Source organism: Protopterus annectens, chromosome 1.part1 (genome assembly GCF_019279795.1).
Source record: "Protopterus annectens isolate FY-2018-M chromosome 1.part1, PAN1.0, whole genome shotgun sequence".
In the NCBI taxonomy this organism is placed as follows: domain Eukaryota; kingdom Metazoa; phylum Chordata; order Ceratodontiformes; family Protopteridae; genus Protopterus; species Protopterus annectens.
Genome location: NC_056726.1, coordinates 1,364,255,136 through 1,364,267,881, shown reverse-complemented (window position 1 = coordinate 1,364,267,881; position 12,746 = coordinate 1,364,255,136).

Genomic DNA, 12,746 nt, shown 5'->3' with positions numbered 1-12,746 from the left:
CTAAGTACATAGACTACAGATATCTGTATTTAAGTGAAGCACCACAGCTCAAGTCTGACTTAGAGTGTCTCAGACAGCACTTTATAGCTGATGGCATCAGTTGTGTCTGTTGAGGAGAATAAGGTAATAGCAGTGTCCCACGTGCTGGTGTAAATGGCTCTCTATATGTCAAGCAAGAGCACAAACACATGCCCAGTTGACTGCAGTGAGACTAGAACCCCTACTTATCTAGGTACACAGGCTACAGAAGTCAGTTCTTTATGTAACTACCAGAGCACAAGTCTGATTTTTACAAGACTGCAGGTCAACTTATAGTGAAAGACATCAGCAGGGTATGTTGGAGAGAAGATATTTGGAGCCCTACATGAAATGGGTGTGTAGGCATGTGTAACTATCAAAATACTGTAATTCCATGGGATTGGAGTGGTAACTGCAGTATGCGCATGTCTGCTCTTTAGGCTAGACACACACACACACACACACACACACACACACACACACACACACACACACACACACACACACACACACACACATCTCATCTCATTTGATTTGCAGATGTCCAGAATCTCCAGTAGGGCAGGGTCAAAAACTGCTCTGTAGGCCAGGCATAGGTCACCTCTCAGCAGCCTGCATGATACTGAGTACAGTGACAGGCCTTTCGGTCTTTCCATGTTTGTCATGTTTTGGAGGCCCTGAATTCTCTCAGTCACTAACCTCTGTGTTTTCTCCATTTCCTGCAGGTGATAGGTGAGGTACAGATAGAAGGAAGCATTGTACTCAATTAGTGGTCTGATAAGAATAGAGTACAGCACACCTATGACCTCCCTAGTCTTGGATGTGATGGCCTTATATATGAGGGGCACAATGTAGAATTTGACTCTCACCACTATGGACACATAGTGATTGAAGTGTAGATTGCTATCAAGTCTCACCACACTGTGTTTTAGCATAGAGGGGTGCTATTTATATCATAATTAGCAAGGACACTTCATTGTCAGTGGGGGCAATGAGGCATCCTTTGCATTAAAGTTCAGTCCATGAGTTTGGTACCAATCATTTGTCTGTGTCAGCCCCTTCTGTAACATGTTAACATAGCTGCTGGACTCTGTATGATTGGGTTCAGTTGGCAGTCAACTGCAAACTTGGCAAGCCACAGGCCTTCTACCTTTTCCTGGACTTCAGTTATAGTTTCCAAACAGTTGGGCGCCCTGAGTTAGTGCAGAATGGCACAAAATACACTGACTGATATTGCCAACATTCTGTATTGTGGTATTACACTGGTAAGTGGTCTAGTGGTGGAGGTGCAGTCCCCAGCTTTGACAATTTGCATTATGTTGGTGAGTCAGTTGGCTATCCATCTAGTAATGTATGAGTTAATCCCAGACAGGAGAGTTTCTCGGTAAAACCTAAATGGGGAATAGTGTCAAAGGCCTTGGATAAATAATCATAGCTGTATGTCCTGTTATCTCTCATCCAGGTTGTTGTGGTCACTATCAAAGAAGATCACAACATTTAATAAGCAAGATCTACCCTTGACAAGACCAGCATAGGTTGGGTCAAGTATGTTGAAGGTCACTTATGTCCCTGTGGATAAGGTCCATGCTGATCCCTTTCCTAGCCCTGCAGATAAGGCTTTTTAGGTTTATGAGTCAATAGTTCTTGTTCTACATGTTACCAGATTAATGTGCATTGCATATCACACAGCATTTGATAGGAATGTCTGTCGTCTAGATGATATATGTGTGGAAAAAGTACTGAGATGCCAGGGTTGCTGTGCTTGTGGAGAGGCAACACATGGCTGTATTCTAAATATGTGAAACATTGTTGATAAGGTCTTCAGTTTGTTAGGTTTCCACATGTAATTTCATGACATAGACAGGAAATGGACAATAAACAGCATTAATAGATAATAATATTTACTTATCCATAGCACAATGAACAGCAGAGTTGCATGATGATTGACAATGTGTTACTGCTTGCAAGATACATATTTTTAGTACTTTCCATGTTTGCCCATAGTTAAGCAGTTCACAAATGTGAGCTGCATTGTGAAAAGTCTGAGAGTTAGTACTGAGGCTATGAAACACACTTGCTGCTTAACTGACTCTGTGGCAGCAGGTGTAATTGCATTGACATATTTCTTTTGAGCCAGGATAATACTGGATTCAAATCCAGGTGTATCTAATACTTTTAAAGACTTTTGAATAAGCAGTGATAATGGAATGACATGAATCCTTTATAGTACATGTGTTGCTGTGTCTTGGCATATTGCAGCAGGGTTAAGCAGCATTGTGAGGAGATAACCACAGCATTGCAGTGCCACTCACCATCGCTGAGCATTGGTGCGTGAATTGAAACTCCTGTGTAAACATAGAGGTGAAAAAGTAAAGGGATCCATTGCTTTTTCTGCTACTTATGTGTGTTGTGTGTGATTCTATTTTTGACCAGATTATTTATAGGTGTTAAAATGGGGCAGAAAGGAAAGTAGTGAAATGGGGAACAAGCAGGGGGAAGAACAAAGGGAATGCAATACAGGAATGTGCAGGAGGGAGGTAGGAAATAACCACTGTTATCCATTTCTTTAGCAGTGTAAACTGAAAATATGTGCAGAATATTAAAGGAATTTGGCTTGTCACCTCCATAAAGAGAGGTGACAACAACACAATTATGTGTATGGCCAATTGGACCAAATTAAGTGTGCCAAGAAGATATGTGTGCAAAATGGAGAGTTATGTATAGGACGATTTATTTATTTATTTATTTTTTTAGGACAGGTGCCCATTTTTTAAAATTCAATAAGAGAGGACTGCTGGGTAAGGTACATAAGTATGTCTCGGTCAGGTAAGTAGGGTAGGTGAGGAAGCAAATGCAAACAAACAAGACAAACAAGACAAGGATGATGATGGACACAAAAGGTTGGGGAACTCAATGATTGGGGTGGTGGAGGTGATAACACAGGTTTATGGACATCAAGCTTGGAGACAGTGAGAATCGAGTCCACACCACTGGACTGTCATCAATGTCCCCTTACTCCTCTAGTGACTGGATTGTCTGATGCCTCTTCCTGCTATGGATCATGAGGGAGAGCACCCTTTTCATCTAGCATAGGCAAACAGCAATGGTGCGATGCATGACCCTACACACCACCCCTGGCTACTCCCTGCAGGTGATGAAATTACCACCACTGCTACTGTTCCTGGAGTGTACCACTGCACCATCTTCTGGGGCAGTACTACTTGAAGGTGCAGGTAGTGTAGGGACAGTAGAGGCAATGCTGCCAGGTTGGCTGCCAGACATGCTGGGCTTCAGCGCTGGAGTCAGTGGAGAGGGAACAGGCTGGTCTAGTGGGGGCTGGCCTACCTTTCTGTGCTGTGTAGCATTTAGTGATGTGGTCCACATGGATGACATGGAGACATTTTGATGACACATAATATAAAACAAAAAAAATGATGAGGGTTGGGGTGAGAGAAAAAAGAGAGAACATTAGTACCATCATATATGACATAAAATACATTAACAGAATTATACAACTCTTTTATCTGAAGTATTATATTTATTTATTTATTTATTTTATTTATTTTACATTTGTTATCCATATGTCCATTTTCAGTGGAGGCCTGGGGAGAAAAGCTCCAAAGAGACAATTAAACACAACACACACAGACAAACTTGGGTACATTTTTCACCTAGATCCTTTAAAGTATCTAGTTAATGGTATAAATTGTATATTGCAGAGACACTTACAGTTAAAGTTACAGACAGATATATTCCAACTAGAGATCAGTAGTATCTGGTTATTGACACATATAGTATAGGGCTGGCAGCAGATAGATGGATACAGTTGCAATAGTCATAAAACAGTATTATATTTTGTTAAACAACATTGTTATATTAATATATTCATAACTGATATATGGTACATGTTTATATATTATAACAGATATAGAGCATGGACATAACCATTTGTTACTGAGGAAGTTCTGATAGTTTTTTTTTTAGGTGGTGCTAGGTTATCAGGGAGGATATAGGAGTTCCAGATATTATAGTTGAATCATCTGCATATTATATATATGTCTGTACAGATATACACTGTACTACAGACTGCTGAAAGTTATCCTTGAAATGTGCATATATATTGCACATGTGCATGTTCCAGTTATACAGATTACAGTTTACAGCAAGGCATTTGTGCCACTGGTATAGAGTTTTTTTTTTTTTATTGAATGTAAATATTATTGAAGAAATAACAGCATTGTATAGTTGGGAATCATAGTATTTGAACCCACAACCTCTGGCTACAATCCAATATTGGACCTTTACAACTGGTTTGTGCTACAGACTAATGCATATATACTTGTTTTTAAAATTGGGATATGCATGCTTAATTTAATACAACTCTATAAAAATCAAAAAAAGCTATCTTTAACTTGTAATGCTACAATAACACTTGGCTTGTGCTGCACACATATCACTTGCTTCTCTCACTCTCTACAACTGAGCAAGATGAGCCTGTCAATTGAAATCATATTCAGTGCGAGTTGTGGAAAAAACAGACATGAGTAGAACAGGAATATGCATATCAGTCTTGCCTATAACTAGCTTTCTAAGTCTTACAAGTACTCTCTTATTGTCATACATATAGAGCTGTGTGATGTCTGCACTCTCATTTCCTGCAACCAACAGTTGAGAGCATTCTTTTTTATCCTGCGTAGGTCTTTAAAATGATGATGAACTAGAACAATGGAAAATTATGCTTTCCCACCAATTTCAGTTATTGTGTTTACTGGTAGTAAACAAACTCAAGCATCAATGCCAACTGCGTTTGCACGATGTTAAGCAGAGCATAGGAGTGCCAAGCAGGGAGGAATTAAATAATTGAAACTGGAAGGTTAATATGACACTTGGCCATAGTTTAGGTGTGTGCACTGATGTAGCCAGGAAATGTGCATGGAAATTAGAAGGAAACTGTTAGGTGAGTTAAGTTTTCAGATATGCACTGGGGCATAAATGAAATGACCTGACATATTTTTGTCGTTATACACTGAGGAAAATTTACTTTTACAGTGTGTTATTCTAACTTAGGCATAAGGGACAAAACATTTTCTTCCACCGCATTGATTTTCCATCTTTGCCTCAGAATAAGTGCAGCTCATATATAGTCAAGAATCATACATACATACAAATGACAGTTTGAGCTGTTACACATGTATATGTGTGACCTGACAATGTTATTATATATAGATTCACTTGTGCAGGTGTCTTAGTCAATTGTGAAGGCCGTGCGAGTTCAGATAGCAGAATTATGCTTAGAGAAATATGGTAGACAGCATACCCTCAGTCATACATTTGAAAACACAATAATGGTATCTCATCCCTCATACATATAATTAATATTTGCTCTACTATCTAAAGTGTTAGAAGTGAGAGTGAATATAATGGGAAGTGGAACAACAGTAAAAATGTCTTGAATATCCTGTATTAGAACCCATAACCATGTGTATGACATTCCTGCCCTTACATACCACTTTTCTGTTCTTCAGTTCATTGCTATAAACTGCACTTTCACAACAGTACAAATAGGTTGCACACCCTGTACTAAAATCCAGGACCATCTGTACTCCAGCCCTACACTTACATATGCTGCTATAGGACTAGTTACATGAAATTTCCTAATTTCCTAATCATTCTTAAGGTCTCTGTGTTGCCAGCTGCACAAGGCCACTTAGCAGATTTGCACAGTAGCCAATAGAATTAATAAAATCTATCCGGTCTCAGTTATTGGCTGTCTGATTCCTGTCTGCAGGTGTTTGACGGCTGCAGCTGCTGGGGAACTCTGCTGATCGCTGCACAATGCCACTAAGTGCACTTGCGCAATGAAATATAGACATTGCAACAATGTATTGTTTTTGACCTTTGCCCTTGTACACATGCCCTGTTTGCAGCTGCTCTGCATGTGCTCTGTCTGCTTCCTTGGTAGCCCACTAGTCCAGTTTGTGCACTGCAGGGCTTAGTGCTAATAAAATAAGCACAGCCAAACCTGACATTCATTTTTCTCCTTTTCCCATTTTAGCACTAAGCCATCATGCAAACACTACCCCCCCAAAAAAAAGGGACAAGTAGTTGAAATTAATAAAGTCATCTATAACATACACACTAGAAAATGTTAGTACACATGAGATATTTCTACATATTTCTGGATTTTAACTCTTACTCCAATGAACCTTCAGAACAGAGGAAATGTGCCTTAGCCATCTTTGCCACACCAACAGCTTTGCAGCAGGAAACTAAAATCATTCTGCATACAACCAACTGCAACATCATCTACAGTAATATGAAACCATACAACTATTTTTACATTTATTACTTCTAGATCTAGTGCATTAAGTGATCACACAACCTGTTATGACTTGTTCTTCTTTTGGCTTTAGGGATTGCCACAGCAAAACTCCGGTCTGCTAATGATTGGCAGCAGATTTTTTTACGGGTGCTGAAGTGCCAGCACGATGCCCAACCTTTAACGAAGGCACACCCATTCTATGCATGTCTTTCGAACACCATTCAACCATGGGGAGGACATACAGACTCCACACAAAAGGTGCTCCAGCCGAGAATCGAACAGGAGAACCTCTTGCTGTGAGGCAACAATGCTACTGCTGCACCACAGCGGCTTCACAACCTGTTATGGCTATTGTTTGTAAATATAACTATTGTTTGCAAATATACTGCTCTATTTTACCTCTCTTTGTTTTATTCATCATTCTTCTCTTATCTGGTCAGTTCATAAGTTCATAGGTAGGTACTAGGCTACCGACCCTAGGGCCTATACAAGCCTAGACAAAAAGGTACCATGGCTTTTGCCACCCAAGAAAATTATTTTCCTGTGCCCCTATCAAGCAGAGCCACAGAGGTGATCCCTGGGTGAATTTCCTATTTCCCATCCAATCATTAAGATTTTTCTTGAAGAGTGCTAATGAGTTGTTTGATAAAGATAAATAGTTTTCTCCAGAGTATGGGAAGTCTCTGGGACAGGAATCTATCCCTCCAGCTTGTTCTGTTTATTGTGGTGACAAGGTTAAGGTCTCTACAGCATGTAGCTTGGGGGGACTGGGATTTCTTTAAGTGGAGCATGTCCAACAGCTCTGGGTTTGACATAGCTTTGTATGTTAAGCAGAGATCGCCTCTGAGTAGGCGATATGCAACAGAGTAAAGCTGGAGTTTTTTGAGACGGTCTGCGTAGGGCATCTGTTTAAGGCTGGTAATCCTCTTTGTGAGGTATTTCTGTGGCCTTTCCAGTTGTTGTAGATGTCTTGTGAGGTACATACCAAAAGGGGTGTTGTACTCTATAATGGATCTAATGAGAGACGAGTACAGGGGAACAATGACCGCTTTTTTTCTGGATGAGAAACCTTTTGTGATGAGGTGTGCCACGTAGAAGGATTTTCTGACTACTGTGGCGATGTGATTATCAAAGGAGAGACTACTGTCCACCTGTCTCCTAAGAACTCTTATCACACTTTTGGTGTTAAGTAGACTACCACCTATGTGGTAGCTCATGGATACAGAGTGTTTACTAAAGGGGATGACAGTAAACTTTTTTGCACTGAGCTTGAGGGCATGGCTTTGACACTAGGCATCTGTCTCAGTGAGGCCCTTTTGTAGGATGTCCACATTGTTAGGAGTTTAAATTATGGCTCCTAGTTTGCAATCATCTGTGAACTTCATTAGCCAAAGACCTTCTGTGATAACCTGTACTTCAGAAAAGTAGATACCAAACAGGAGAGGACCCAGGACTGAACCCTGTGGTACTCCACTTGTCACTGGACTGAAGTGGGATTTGGAGTCTGCTACTTTCCCAGTGTGAGTTCTGTCAGTGCACCAGTTGGCAACCCATCTTGTGACATAGGGATTTATACCTAGTTTAGTGAGTTTATCTATAATTCCAGAGTGGGGGATGGTGTCAAAAGCCTTGGCAAGATGTAGATAGGCTGTGTGAACCACCTTACCCCTTGTCTACGGCTTTGGTGACTGCTTCAAAGAAGTCAATCAGGTTTAGGAGACATGATCTGCCTTTTACAAACCCGAGTTTGAAAATTACCAATGTCTTTGTTTATAAGTTCCATGGTGATATGTTTCATGACCTTGCAGACCAGGCTTGTTAGGCTAATGGGGCAGTAGTTCCCGGGGTCTGTGGTGGCTCCCCTTTGTGGAGTGGGATAACAATCGCTCTGCGCCATTTCGTGGGCACAAAACCTGAGGTGAGACTATGATTGAACATGGTGCTTAGGTGGGGTGCCAGTTCATTCAGTAGTTCATGTAAAACGCAGCCTGGGATGTTGTCAGGTCCCATGGATGCTGTATGTTCTTGGCTTTGGAGAGTGTGTTTTTTACCTGTGCAGCCATGATTACAGGAACTTTGCATTCTTCCGGTATAGAGATTGGCCCTTTAAGGGGTGGGATGGGGGGGCTAAAGTTAGCACTAAACCTGTCTGCCAGGATGTTGGCAATATCAGTTGGTTCTGTATATTTAGTGCCGTTGTGCTGTAACTCAGAGCAGATCTGAGTGTTGCCATTGAGATTCTTGACATAGCTATAGAATGCTTTCTGGTTGTCTTTGGAATCAGTGGTGATTTTGTTTTCATAACTAGCTTTGGAGGATTTTATGAGGTATCTCAGCTTTTTACTGAGGTTGACCAGGGAATTCCTCCAGTCATGGGATTTTACTCTTTTTTGCAACAGTTTCTTTCTTCTGTTGTAGAGTTTGTTTATGGAAGGGGACCACCAGATTGGCTTCCTTTTTTTGGAGGATAGCATCTTGGTTCTGTTAAGGTTAGCATGATCCATGCAGTCCTGTAAGTACTTATAAAGTGTATTTGTGTAGGATTCAGCAGTCGTACCTCTATTGTCCGTCTGCATGGGTGTCGTGAAGTTTGCCACTTCTGTCTTAAGAAGCATAAAGTTGGCTTTGGAGAATTTTTTATGGTGGTTTCCCTAATGGGGGTGGGGTCAGGGTGTGGATGTCTAGACTGATTAGCTTGTGGTCGGTTCTGAATAATGAGGAATTGACCTCTGGTGTGGAACACTGGTTCCCCCATGTTGGTAATGACCAGGTCTAGGATATTGCTGCCCCTGGTGGGGTGTGGATATGTTGATCCAAGGTGTTGGAATTTATGAATTCCAGAAAATGTTGAGCAAAATAGTTGGCCCATGAGTAGTTTTCCCAGTTAATGGTTGGATAGTTGAAATCACCCATTATTGGGGTGTTGGGTTCTACCCTAATATTTTCCAGTGTATCAAGAAATGAGGAGTGGGAATCCTGGGGCATGGTGGGAGATCTGTAGCAAGTTACAATTTGGATTGTGGTCTTGCCCAGAGTTAGTTGCATTTGGATAATCTCGGATGCATTATGCTGAGCAACTAGCCTGGGGGTGTGGATATCCTTAATGAATACAGACATGCCTCCACCTTTAATGTTTCGGTCGAGGTCAGGTGGCCGAAAGGTGTGGTATGAATTATAGCCTGGTAATGTAGGGGTGCTCTCTGGAGCCTTGAACCAGTTCTCTGTCACTGCACAGATGTCGATGTTATGCATTTTAAGGAGTGCCTCGAGTGAATGCATTCTCAGGTTTAGACTTCTAGTATTGAGTAGCATTACCCTCAGATTTTGCTTGCTTGTACCAGTTACGGTGGTGAATTTGTCATTTGAACCTTGCCTAAAAAAGGCACTATAGGGGTGACTAGAGCCTTAGCCAGTATCCGGAATCCCAAGGGCGACAAGTGTAGGCCATCTCTAGCAAAGCATCGTGGTCTGCCGATCATGTCATCCCAGGCAGACAGATACTGGATCCCCTTAGAATGACACCAGAAGCTTAGCCAATTGTTGAAGTCAGTCATTTTGACCTTGTACTGTGGTATCATTCTGGGTGATGGCAAGATGCTACTGAGGGCTAGGGTCATTCCTGCCTGGGCTACTAGATTGGAGAGCTCCTCCATGTCTCTTTTCATGTAGTCCAGGGAGGTACGTTTCAGGTCATTCACACCAACATGGACAATGACAGAGTCATATTTGCACTTGTTGTGGAGTGACCTGAGTGCATGCATTATGTGCCAGATCCTGGCACCCAACAGGCAGCTTACAGTAACTTTCTCCTTGTTTAGCCTGGTGAGTGGAACATCAGTGTGCCTGACTATAGAGTCACCTATGACTAGAGTGTTGGGTACATTGGTATGCCTTATGTGCTGTGGATGAGTGGCACAATGAGTTTGTGGGCTATGTGTCATTTGGATTGTGTCTGGGGGTGGAGGTTGAATGTGTTTCTGCTTTGGAGGTCTCTGTTGCTTGAGCAGATTTTTATTGAGAGCCTCCATGAATGTAGGTGTGTGTTTTGTGTTGTTATGTGTGTGTTTTGGTGGTGTAGGTTTTGAGGGACTATGTGATGAGAGTGGTGTGGTGCAAGTATTTACCTTCTCCTCTTGACTGTCTAGTCCAGTCTTGGGTGAAGAAAGCTTTGCTTCCAGTTTGGCTATATAAGTGCATCACTCACAGGTTGTAGTGTTGGGTGGTAGGAGGAGAGGATTGTCTGTGTACATGCGGCAATTGTTGCATTGCCCCAAGTTGCCCAGATTCACAAGGTAGACAGAAGAAAACACCGGGAGCTGAACCTTAGACATGCCCGGATAGGTGCTCATTTATTAAGTACTAAAAACTGTCTTCCTCTAGACAAGTGAGGAAGGTTGACTGCTGTAGTAATTTGTAGCTTATTTAGTGCTTACAATGAGTTCTGAACAAGTGCTGAGCTCAAAGAAACAGATTTTAGTGCTAAAACAAAAAACTGGCTAGTTCTAAGGGAAAATTTGAAGAGCAGACTTTATAGCGCCAGGAATAGTTTAACCCTAGCTAAGTGGCGATGCATAAAGTGTATTTTTTTTAATATAACAGCAAATGAGCAAACTGATTTAAACAAATTAACCAATAAAAAGCTAAAAACTGAGCCCCGTACCAGCAGGCTTTGATCAGAGAGGTTCCAACTGCACACTCCTGCCACTAGGGGAACCTTTTCCAAAAAAAGATGGCCTGGATTAGTGCTCAAGTTATGCAAACAAAGTTACATTCAGCAGGTCTGAATTTAGTCTATGCTACAGCAAACAAAGCATACCAATTTCAAAAAGAAACAGTTCAAATAAGCAGGCACAATAAGCCTTTAACCAGAAACTTCCAGCTCAGAAGGGCAGAGCAATCTGAGACCTGCAGTCTGTAAGCCATTCTATATCATTGTCTTTAAATGTGTGAGGATATTAATTGGCAATAATATCATATGCAGTTGCCAACAAATGGAGGGGAGGTCGGATGTTAATGAACAGAACCTGTGAATTGTGTGTTGCTTACTTACATTTCCAAACTTGAAAAAATTACATCAAACACTTTGTAAATCTAATCTGACTCACCCTCTGGATGTAGGGCAGCCTGCAGTGCTGTTGTGTTTTCCTTCTCTCAACCAGTAATCATTCATAGTTGCAATCCATTATAAACAAACACTGAGGAACTGCCTGCACTATGTTACATGGAGCCAAGTATTTGGGATTCAGCAATTCTAATGAGTTCACACCTGATTTGCATCATTCACTGTGCTGAGAGCCCTGAATCTACATCATAAAAAGGCAAGTGTTTAGCTAGGGAAAGTGAAGGTTAGGAGACTTGTTTATGTGGAGAACACAGAAAAGAGGTTATTACTTTGAGATATATCTACACAGAGGATTATTGAACTGGAGAAGGTTTGCCTGCATTTTGTCAGCTGCATACTGCATATGCTGGAATGTAATTAAGAAAAATCTGTATAATAATTTAATCTATATATTTTGATTAGCAACAGCTTTTACATTTTAATCTGTATGCATTAGTTAAAAGTGTACTGATGGCATGGCCATGTTTGTCTGGGGATTTCACAGGTATACATGACTGGCAATACCTTAAAATGGAATGTTCTGTGTTAAATCTGTAGATATGTTTCAGGGACAGTTCATTTGACAGCACTTTTAGCATTTCAAAGATGGTTTGTTAGCAAAATGTGTCATTTGCATGTTCTTTTAGGGGGGGAGCTGCATTTCTGTTATAGCACAAACAAGGATATGTTGCTATTGTTACTCTCCTTTTTTTGCATCCAGTATGTTGTTTGTATTTCAAACCTCTAGACTGTTTTATGTTTCTCCAGTGAGTAATACTGAAATTCTAACTCTTCTGTTTTATCTGGGAACATTTATTTTGTAGTTATGTGATACTTATGTATATTATCTTTCTGTTGTCGTTTAAGACACCTTAGGACTATGCCACCCAGGGATCTCAATCCTCAAAAAGCACCCTTCAATGACCTTGAGAATCAGGTCATTGTTGACACCTTTATGCAACATGTGCCTTCCTGCTTGAGAGGGGATGTGGATATATGTCAGAATGCAGACTTGGCAGCAGATTGTAGCAAATGTTAATGTAGTGGGTGGCAGCAGCAGGACATATGACCAGGTGCACCATAGGGGCACTGACATGATCTCATCTGCACTGAGAAGAGCAGCTGCAGTGAGCCGCGATTGGATGGGTACTAGTGGGGGGGGGAGGGCTGCTACAGAGCAACCACTAACAGCAAATGAAGAGTTCATGTCCACTGTCAGGGATCCAGACAGCTACCAGAAAAGTTCAGAATAGCATGTCCTTGACATTGGTGCTACTGTTTCAGGGACAGCAAGCATGTCCCAGG